At 36.8% G+C, this 12,115-nt stretch overlaps 1 protein-coding gene across 1 annotated transcript in view; it reads right to left on the bottom strand.

Annotated features, from left to right (window-relative positions):
* The window catches only part of LOC127876084 (arginine--tRNA ligase, cytoplasmic-like), a 150,496-nt gene that overhangs the window by 73,570 nt on the left and 64,811 nt on the right, over positions 1–12,115 (bottom strand). The gene's annotated exons all lie outside the window — the stretch shown is intronic.

Genomic DNA, 12,115 nt, shown 5'->3' on the forward strand with positions numbered 1-12,115 from the left:
TACAAAGTTTTGTAAAGGGAATATCCATTATGAAATTATATTCTTAGTGTGATAGGTACTTGATATTCCAACATGTTCATTTACTGTGACGGTGATTGACATTTGATTTTATATTAACTGTTCTCATTATACCATTGTCATCCTACTTTGTATGCTCTCAGAACGTCTAAAAAGGGACATGTTATTATTTTGTCTAAGTAATCTGTATTACATAAAGAGGATGATAAAAAATGCACACACATCTCAACCTGTGCGTTAAGACACACTCTTTATAAATTTGAATGGATGTGTTTTTCAAGGTTGTGATTTAAAAAGCTATAACCTAATTTTGTAAAATGAGTTGTGTCTAAGATTAGGCAATAGCAAACAAGTGCCTTCAGCGCTTTGATTTATTTTCATCTGCAATTCAGTATTAGTAGTGTGTAGGGTAACATATGAAACTTTTGTGTATGCTTTAAGATCGAATCACCAGATATTACAGTTACAATATTTTTACACTTAACTAAATTATGTTATATTATGAAGAATACAAACCATATCTGTATGCACCTAGAATACATGACTAATCTGCTGTATGCACCTAGAATACATGACTAATCTGCTGTATGCACCTAGAATACATGACTAATCTGCTTAATGACAGCACATAACATTGAAGAAGAAATATATTGTAAATAAATTGTGGACAATAAATATCATCTAAAATTCTGGCAGACATGTTAAGATTATATAGTGGCAGACATGTTAAGATTATATAAGCCCAGCAAAAACCTGATGGCATCCTACATCAACTGTTGTGGTGTAATGGATCCTGCCTGTTCTTATATTGGCTTCCATCAGTGACAAGAACCCTGTGTATCCTCTTTGTTTTCAAGGACATTAATCACATATCAGGTGCTGTCACAAAGACCATTCTATAAGCTAGAACAGTTGGATTAATAAAACAAGTTTTAAACAGTAAGTACACACCTGCTACCACATTAAAAAAATAAGGATCATTTCCAAGAAACACCAATATAAACTCTATGAATACACTTTTGACAGTTCCATTACAACATTTTAAAAGAAACTGTCTCTATGTCAATGTCCTAGGAGTCCATGACACAGATTCAGTCTATTTATCATTAATATTTGTGAGCAAACTATGCCAACAATTCAAAGAAGGTTTATCTAAGATTAAATGCTATTCTGATGATGCCTCAAAGAAAGAACTGTCCTATGACATTGTTGGAAGAGGCATCTACAATGTGAGAGGCAATGAACATTCAAGAAACAAGGGTGGGTGTTAAATCTTCCAGTGCTGGAACCGAATTTTGAAGGCCTTTGCAAACAGTTTGGATCCAGATGAGACGCCACAGAACGCGGCGTCTTATCAGGATCCAAACTGTTTGCTATTCTGATAGTATTCTTTGAAAAAAATTGAAGAAAATGCTAATTTTAGAAATTCAGCAGAGGACATTTTAGCAGACGACAAATTTCCCAGCATGCAAAGGGTTAATATGAGCTGCACTCTTTGAAAACAGGTCGATACTGAATGATGTAGTGAAGACGCAGGGACGTCCTGTATATAAACTCTTAATCACAACACAATAATAACTGAAATTGGGCTTAATGCATGTGCTCCCACTGCAGGGGCGTTCTTTAGATCTCCCCCATAGACACCAAGTACTGGTTCTAGCCTCACCCTTTGAAAACATGCCTTAATGCATGTGCTCCCACTGCAGAGGTGTTCTTTAGATCTCCCACATAGACACCAAGTTCTGGTTCTAGCCTCACCCTTTGAAAACCCACAGGGCTTAATGCATGGTCTCCCACTGCAGGGGTGTTCTTTAGATCTCCCACATAGACACCAAGTACTGGTTCTAGCCTCACCCTTTGAAAACCCACAGGGCTTAATGCATGGTCTCCCACTGCAGGAGCATTCTTTAGATCTCCCACATAGACACCAAGTACTGGTTCTAGCCTCACCCTTTGAAAACATGCCTTAATGCATGTGCTCCCACTTCAGAGGTGTTCTTTAGATCTCCCACATAGACACCAAGTACTGGTTCTAGCCTCACCCTTTGAAAACCCACAGGGCTTAATGCATGGTCTCCCACTGCAGGAGCATTCTTTAGATCTCCCACATAGACACCAAGTACTGGTTCTAGCCTCACCCTTTGAAAACCCACAGGGCTTAATGCATGGTCTCCCACTGCAGGGGTGTTCTTTAGATCTCCCACATAGACACCAAGTACTGGTTCTAGCCTCACCCTTTGAAAACCCACAGGGCTTAATGCATGTGCTCCCATTGCAGGAGCATTCTTTAGATCTCCCACAGAGACACCAAGTACTAGTTCTAGCCTCACCCTTTGAAAACCCACAGGGCTTAATGCATGTGTGAAAGGTGTTATTCCAGGTAAGCATGTGCTATACTCACAGGCTTATCAGATTCTCTTTTTTGTGGCAATTATCAACAAAAGAAAAATATATTTCAACAAAGGAAATAATTATATTATTCTGTCTCTTAAAGTAAAGTATGTCTATACATTCAGCTAATGTTCTTATATTTAAAGATCTACTTAAATAATTTACAATATTTTCTTTGACCTAGTTGGAAATTGCGAAAGAAATATCTTTTCCTAAATAAAAAAACACACCAATGCAATTGTAATGCAAATATCCAAGTTGAAATATTTCAAAATTAATCCAATTTGCTAGGACCAATCAATATTTAACTTACAACAAGTGCCTCACAGACTTGGCTTTCTCAATTGGCAGTAGTCTTAAACCATTTCAAACAAACAGTTACAGTTCTGTCAAATGTGTCACTATGGATATTAGCTGGGGTCAATTAGGTAGATATAGCAACAAATAAAGTCTGTCAGGATTGATGGAGACCGAAATACATGGTAAACAACAACAGGCAACTTGGAAGAAACAAACATTAACTAACTTCAATATTTGGAAAGTAATCCAGGCTTTGTTGTTTTTCAGCAGCTTTTTTTCCAGCTATTGAGATGAAAGCAAGAACCTGTTGATCACAATAACATTGTGCTTGAAATGGTAAAAATGTAACTTGAGCTGCATTGCCAATATTAACAAGAGCACCCTGGTCAGAGACAGATGCCCCACCAAACAAGGCCTTGACACTGTGACCTTGACCTTTGAACTAGTGACCCCAATATCAATATGGGTCATCTACTGTACAAAGCCAATTCACACATAAAGTATCAAGCCAATTGGTCAAATCATTGACAAATTATTGATCCAAAATGATGTGTTCACTTATTGTGACAGTGACCTCCACCTTTGACCTAATGACCCAAATTTCAATAAGTGTCATCAACTGTCAAAAAACAATGCACATGGTATGTATCAAGCCAATCAGTTGATGAGCTATTGATCAGAAACCATTTCCCAGTGTGACAGTAACCTGGACCTGACCACTTTTTAATACAAGTTTGACTGATCATAATTTGACCTATTTTAATATCTGAGTCTTATTCTGCAAAAATGGGGTTTAATGCATTTGTGTCTTGTTCTGAGAAAACTGGGCTTAATGCTTGTGCGTAAAGTGCCATCCCAGATAAGCCTGTGCAGTCCACACAGGCTAATCAGGGACGACACTTTTCGCTTTTATGTTTTTTTTAGTTTGAAGGAAGTCCCTTCTTACCAAAAATCAAGTTTAAACGGAAAGTGTCGTATATTGTGTAAAGTGTATTCTCACACATTGCATTCTATCAATCACTGGCAAGGAGCATGTAGCTAAGGACCAATTGTCCATTAATATAAATGCTTAGTTAGCTTTTTTCATCATGAAATTATGTGTAACATCCCTAATAGATACATATTTAATTTCATACAGTAAGGCATTAATGTTGTTGATAATAGAACCATTTCATCTGATATTCACAGTAAAAGCAAAAGTGTCTTCTACTGTATCAGATAATATATAATAGCCTCTAGTTAGTAATTGTCTACTGTTATGTGATATTCAGAGACTAAAATTCATGATAAATATACTCCCCACATGCCAATATGTGACACAAAACACATTACAGCAAGAAATACAATACTTGTTCTTATTAAATGAGTCGCACTCAGCTGAAACAGGGTTAAATTCATGAGCATAAGGCTGGTATTCCATCTGTCCGTATCCGCATCCGCATATCCGCATCCATAAAAAAATAGAACAAGTTGAAATGCACAGCGCTTATTCCATTCATCCACATATTCGCACCGGCAATAGGCGTCCACAAAAGAACTCTTAAGTGAGCATTCTAATGCTGATGCGGACAAGATACGGGCGGCATTTAGCAGGATGAGGTGAGCTGTCATCTCAAAAATCAACTGAAAAACTAATCAAATTCGTGAAAAATTACCCGGAATTATACAACCAATGCAGTTCTGCATACCAGGACTCTGATTTCACTACAAATGTTTGGAAAAGCATAGCCAAGGAACTAGAAGAAGATGTTTCAGGTATTTACCATTTGTATTATTTTACAGACAGAATGATGATTTGTACCTTATATCTACTTAAATTCACACTTGTCCTTGAAAACATAATAATTATCTCAATTATAAATTTAATTATTTAAAAAATTATAGTTACATATATAATAAACAAAGATATGTTCGACGTATGCGGATCAATGGAATATAGCGTCTGACGTATTATGATTTTGCGGATACGGATGCGGATAGATGGAACACTAGCCTAAAGTATCATCCTTGATTGGCCTGTAAGGTTCACATAGGCTTATCAAGGACCACACTTTCCGCTTACCGTAAAACGCTGTGTATAACGCGCATCTACTTTTTGAAGCAAAAAAATCGGGAAGAAAAATTTTTGGAGCAAAAAATCGGGAAAAAAATTCTGTATCGTAGGAAAAAATCTCTTGACATGGCTGTTGTGGTGTATAATGCGCATCAAGTTTTTAAAATTACATTTTGGGGTAAAAAAAGTGCGCGTTATACACGGCGTTTTACGGTATGTATTTTTTGAAAGAAGTCTTTCCTCAGCAAAAATCTTGTTAAATTGGAAAGTGTCCTTCCTGATTAGCGCTGAGTGCGCAATTCCATCACGTACGACACCTAACTCACCTACATCCAACCTAGTTTTCCCAAAGCCTAAGTTGCTCATATCAGAAACAAATGTTCTATGTCAAACCTTAAAAAATACTTTGAATCATCCAACCTATAGAAACTGCGCATTTTTAGTTAAATAAAGTAAATTTACTGTCAAGTTCATGGCTCTATTATTACTGACAATAAGTCTTCCTGAAAATTCATGAAAATAAGTACCGGTTAATCATCCGACCAAAGGAAACTGTTCATTTTCAGTGAAATTAATTCTATGAATTTGTGTTAAGTTCATGACTCTATTATTCATGACAATAAGCATTCCTGACTTTTGTATTAATGAAAATAAGTACTGGTAATGACTTCATTGCATGTTGGTAAAGTTCTTATGAGTAGATTCTACTCTTTATATGGCAATATTAAAGGCTTTACATGGTATTTTAATGGCTACTAACTCATGCATGTATAGTGACAACCACACGTGATCCTCAATGTTCTTAATAGCATTGTGGTGGCTTAAGTAATTTATCCCATCATCAGATGTGCATTGTCGAAATAAACCACTGTGAAATAAATTTTCCTCTATTTCAGCAGTGCTGAAATATAGCTGTCACGCGCGGCGAAGAATGTTCATATTACTCTGAATCAACTATAAAATAATCATTTTAGAAAAATCGAATCAGATTCAACAAAACAAACAATTTGATACCAAGATGTAATATATTTTTAACACATAATGCAACTCAAAAAGCCAATAAACATTATTTACAAATATTAAGTGCGCGTACTCGTGACGTCATTATTAACACGTCATACGACACAATGCATGTTGTTTCACGCTAAAGATGCAGTTGTTCAGTGTCTTTTTTTTCATAATTTCTTAAAAATCGGGGACGTAGAGGTATGATAAACAGAAAAACAGGTTAGTTACTGATCTTTTTGTAATGTTTTAGGCTCGACACGATTAAAATAATGAAACAATGTTTGCTTAAAATATCTTTGGGATTTTCCGTCTAGTTCGATTTTCCTATTGTAATTTGTATTTTTAAAGAAATAATTTACGACTTAAAAAATTGATGGGATAAATTGAATACTAGGTCGGTGCCGAATAAAGCAAAGTTTATCTTGCTCGGCACGAAAATCTGAACCACTCGCCAAGGCTCGTGGTTCAGATTTTCTAAGCCTCGCAAAATAAACTTTGCTTTATTCGGCACCGACCTAGTATTCTCTATTTAATCGACCATGATGGTAGGGTATTACTGAATTTCCCGCCTGTCCATTTCATTTGGCACTCAATGTTATGGAATAAAAGACCAGCAAAACTGAAGAAAAACCCTTTGTAACAAAGTGTGCAAACCACATTTCCTCCGTGGCCATTCTTATCAGTGTGTTTTTATCCTGATTTGAACATCCATAATGCGATTATGGTAGGTCAGTTTTCCCAGGCTCTAGAACGTGTCTGCAGTCTCCCAGAGATGGTCATGTACCAATAATGAGATTCATTTGTGTCCAGAGCCATCAGTGGGCTAATGGAAATACATCAGCAACATTCTTAAGGCATCATCTCCCTCCCATAAAAACATTTTCATAACAGTTGATCGGTCGGAAAATGTAAATTTCCTAAGCCTAAAATGCTTCCTTTTAAAGCAGATAACATTGTGTAATTTGTGAAGTACATTATCAATTCAGCAAATTTGACAATGTTAGTCAATTTGCATGCTTAGGTTCAGGAAATGTATAGCAGGGGCGGTTCCAGGATTTCTGGTTAGGGGGGATGGGATATTGAAAGATTTGCTCGGGGGTCCAGGCGGCCCCTATTTGGTGCAGGGCAAAGTCCTACTAGGGGTTCCAGGGGACAAAGCCCCCGGAAGCTCCAGGATTTTAGTGATTTTGAAGGCGTATCCTTCTTTGTTGACACAAAATGCAGCAAAAAGAGTCAATCAATGTGCAAAAAGAGGGATACATCAGAATCGCAAAGTTTGACTTGAAAAATCCAGCGACAGAGAGTCTAAAGTTAAACAATTTAGCGATTGTCTGTGATAAGTGTGAATTGTTGTGTACGAAAAAGAAGAAAAATGAGCTTAAATAGGTGATTTAGATTTAGTGAACTGTGAAACATCAAATGAATTGACTTTACTTTGGCGATTTTAGGGGGGTGCACACTGTGTCCCCCCCCCCCTCCCTTTGATCCGCCTATGTGTATAGGTATGTTTTTATATTAATGAATACAGTAACCATCACTCTACAACACCTTCTGCATATTTTACATATTATATTATTTTTCAGATGCCCAATGTTAAGTTTTTTTCCTTGTGACAACTTCAGCAGTCACTGCATGGACCTTTGATTTTTTAGTTCTATATAAGACCATAAAATACATTAAAGTCCATTACTGTTTTTGTTAAAGATAAACATTATCACTCCTAAGTTACAGGCTTACCCAAGAATTCTTCCAATTGTTTTATACCTTAAATTTTCCTAGCAAATAATTGTGTTTGCCATTGCTTATCACAGCTTTCCCCAGTTTCACTGAGGGCCTGTGATGCCCCTGGCGTCTTAGGATGGAAGGCCTTAAATATGGGCCATGCTCTGTGAAAAGAGGGTTTAATGCATGTGCGTAGTGTACAGTACGCAAAGGCTAATCAGGACGACACTTTCCGCCTAAACTAATGATTTTTGCTTTGAAGAGATTTTCTTTTAACAAAAAATATCATAAAAGCAAATTGTTCTCCCAGATAAGCCTGTGCAGTTTGCAATCTGGTACAACAATTAACGAACATGCATTAAACCCCCTTTTCACAGAGCACGGTTCATATGTGTGCTTCCTCCATATTATCTTGTGCATCATTAGTGGCATACATTTTTACCACAAAGGCCTTAAATCTGGGAGGACTAATGAACAAAGTTTGTAAATTGCCGGCTGACCATCAATGTGACAAATTAAATCTCGCATCCAGACAAAACACTTCAACATATAATGCTTATGTTGTCAGGGGGCCCGGGGAGTCAGTTCAATTTGCGAAATCAGATTTCTTTATTGGCCAATTACCTACATGTTATTGGTGGCCTATGGATAATGAAGAGAAACCTATAAACGGAACATATCAAGAAGCAGTCTGAAGGGTAGCACATTTTTAAAACAAATATTTATATTTTAATACAATTATGACCATGGCACGACATGCATTGCGTTCCTGATTTTGACAGACCAAAATAACTCACCATGAGCATATCTGGCTCTGGTGAAGGTAAGCTTACACGCAAATATTTTCTTTACCAAAAAAATTAAGTTTCTTTAAATAAACTTCGGAGTCAAGACCACTAACAAACTTATAAAGATGCCACAAAGCCTATGCCATAAAAAAATACTGCTGTTTCCAGTCCATATGTGACCTTTTATCTGTCAGTGTGACCTTCATCTTTGGTGGACACAGGTGTAGGTGGGCAATGCCATTTCCCAATGGTGATATTTTTGCACAATATATTTCCAGATCAATGACACAGTTATAATCAATAAATGTACAGATGCAGCATAACCTAAAGACTTACATACAAAATTATGACCTTGCACTGCTATAAGCCTCCCAATGTGTGGGAAGAGAACAATCACGATTATGTCAATAAAGGCAGTCTGTCATAATTAATACACCTGCACATGTAATAGGCAACAGGTAAATCAAGATTAATTAACACTCATAACAGCAGTCTTTCCCATAAACCACCCTGACTGTCATCAGAAGTAAACAAAGTATTAATGAGTGAACATAAAGGCCATTCATGACAGGACTGCTCCATTGTAACCATAGAGATGTGATCACAGGACGATTGGACATATGGCTCTTATTGGAAATTGAAGTGGTATGTGAATGGTATTTTTAATTTGTTAAAACAATATGATGTATAATTGCTCTTGACCATAATTGAGCCTCTTCTCAGAAAACCTGGTTTAACCCTCTCAGTGCTGGAACCGAATTTTAAAGGCCTTTGCAAACAGTTTGGATCCAGATGAGGCGTCTCATCAGGATCCAAACTGTTTGCTATTCTGATAGTATTCTTCTAAAAAATTCGAAGAAAATGCTAATTTTATAAATACAGCAGACAACGTTTTAGCAGACTACAAATTTCCCAGCATGCAAAGGGTTAATGCATGTGGGTAAAGCATCATTCCAGACTAGCCTTTACAGGGTGCACAGGCTAATCAGGGCACACACTTTCCACTTTTATTAAATTATTTTGTTTAAAGAAAGTCTCCCTTTTAAACAAAAATCCAGTCCAGATGGAAAGTGTTGTCCCTGATTAGCCTGTGCCAACTTGCACAGCTTGGAAAGTGTTGTCCCTGATTAGCCTGTGCTAACTTGCACAGCTTGGAAAGTGTTGTCCCTGATTAGCCTGTGCTAATTTGCACAGCTTGGAAAGTGTTGTCCCTGACTAGCCTGTGCTAGCTTGCACAGCTTGGAAAGTGTGGTCCCTGATTAGCCTGTGCTAACTTGCACAGCTTGGAAAGTGTTGTCCCTGATTAGCCTGTGCTAACTTGCACAGCTTGGAAAGTGTTGTCCCTGATTAGCCTGTGCTAATTTGCACAGCTTGGAAAGTGTTGTCCCTGACTAGCCTGTGCTAACTTGCACAGCTTGGAAAGTGTTGTCCCTGATTAGCCTGTGCTAACTTGCAGTGTTGTCCCTGATTAGCCTGTGCTATCTTGCACAGCTTATCTGGGAAAACATTTCTACACACATGCATTAAGTCCCAATTTTTTGCAGAGCATCGCTCATTTTTAAGTAACAAATGTATTGATGGCATTCTTAGGAAACCTTTTGTAATTATAACACAACAAAAAAGTGTTTTTTTAATAACATGAGTGCTGTAATGTATAATGTGCTACACATTCTCATAAGAGCTATAAACACATGTTTCAGTCACATCAACTTTACTACCACAACTATTAATTTCCTGGGACTGCATCTCTTTCAACCACATGTTACATAATTTAATAATTTATATAATATTTTATAATTCTATATTGTTCTTTTATTGCTGTACAAGTGATGCAATCATATGTATCTAAGAGCAAATATATGTGCAATAAAGTTGACAAAAATAAATCTCTCCTTGCATAATGTGATATTGCACCTTAGACCCCGTCATCTATATTATATTGGAGTGTTATTTCCTGAAAACAACGGCTACAGGCCAATTAAGGATTACACTTTCCGCTTTCATTTCATCGTTTAAAGGAAGTCTTTTCTTAGTGACAATCCAGATTAGACAAAAAGCCTAATGTCCCTAATTAGCCAATGGGGACTGTATAGGCTAATCTAGGACAATACTTTATGCACATTTATTACGCACTCTTTTGTAACCCAAAGCAAGGTTCAATAATTTGTGCTAAACATATTCTCAACCATATGCCTTTTTATTTAATGATCATGTGTGAAAGTGAGTTTCCATGTGTGTGCTCAAGACATTTATAATTCAGACCAGAAACCTCAAAGAAATAAATTGTTCTGACCAGGTAGTGTTTACAAGATTCACTTTAAGAAAAAATGGTTAACTGACCCACTCACTGGCAGACCAAAACCTGTTCTGAACTTAAAAAGCCATCCTAAAAACAAAATAATTATAATGAGAGCAAAGTTTCATGTTGGTTGGGCAAAAATGACAATTCTGGACTGTTGACAAGCTGATTCTTTAACCCATATACGCCTGGTGGAATCTCCCATCGTTCTAAATTGGATCAATTTATTTCCAAAATAAGGGATGTCTAGTAGGGCTGTCACGATTCACCGGTATACCGGTATATCGCGGTGCATGTCGTGAAAAAAATCGCACCGCGGTACGGCGTTGCCGCACCGGTTTTTTTAATATTATTATATTAGCACAGATATGAATACATTACATAATTATTTTGATATAGATATCGTTTTGAAAAATGTAGAAGCGATTCAAAAGGGCTAAATAAATAATCCGTTAATATCCAGGTCAAGCAAGCGCTTCCACTTGTAGATGTTTAACTTTCACGTTTAAAATACGGCGATGTATGGGTCCGTACCTTTTTTGGAATTAGGGACAGATTTCATTTGCAAATAAGTTCATAATTATCAAAAAGATGTTTATTCTATTTCTTATTTTCTTTTTTTAGTATACGATCGTTCAAAGCATGGCACTTCCGAATCATGTTATCTTAAGATTCTGAATAAGTCGAGGAAGAGTCAGAACGCTACGGATTTTCAATACTGGGCCCGCTGACTCCGCATTTTGAACATGCCCTTGAAGCGTTCGATTTACACAGATCGTAGTCACAGCTATTGTTAACAACATGGCGGACATTTTAGAAAAAGACGCGAACAATAACAATGACTACTTCTATCAAGTTTATTACAGTTTCTTTTACAGTTTCTAGTCATACTATGATACCAGTGTTTTCTGATTATTGAGTTTAATAAAGTTTGTAAAACTTGTTATTCTGCTGTTTTCTTCACAGATACATATTCTGTAAAATATCGCGGTACGTACCGCGATACAGTGTTGCCGTACCACGATATACCGCGGTACGCTCACGGCGTATCGTGACAGCCCTAATGTCTAGTATATTTATTTATATATTTAGAATATTTCTTACAGAAATTCTTTTAAGCAAACAGCGCAGACCCAGATGAGACGCCGCATCATGCGGCGTCTCATCTGGGTCTACGCTGTTTGCCAAGGCCTTTTTTCTAGACGCTAGGCATAAATGGGTTACTGTGATTTATATTTACCTTATTTTTTACCCCACTTGACACTGTTTTGAAATTGCCCAAATTTCATTTGGTGGAACAATACTTGTGAATTTATCTCACACAATGCATGACAAACAATAAACAAAAGCGCAACACCAGTGAGTGATGCTTAAGTGACCTAAAATGTGTTTTGTTAATTTTATGGTTTGGAAAGACTTGTTACAATAGACTATTTCACTCACATTTTACATGCACAACTGAGAAATTTTAAATAAACAATATTGTTTAAATCCTTTCTATGAAAACACTCTTCTCTTATATCCCTTTGGCATCTC

Source organism: Dreissena polymorpha, chromosome 4 (assembly GCF_020536995.1).
Source record: "Dreissena polymorpha isolate Duluth1 chromosome 4, UMN_Dpol_1.0, whole genome shotgun sequence".
Taxonomy (NCBI): domain Eukaryota; kingdom Metazoa; phylum Mollusca; class Bivalvia; order Myida; family Dreissenidae; genus Dreissena; species Dreissena polymorpha.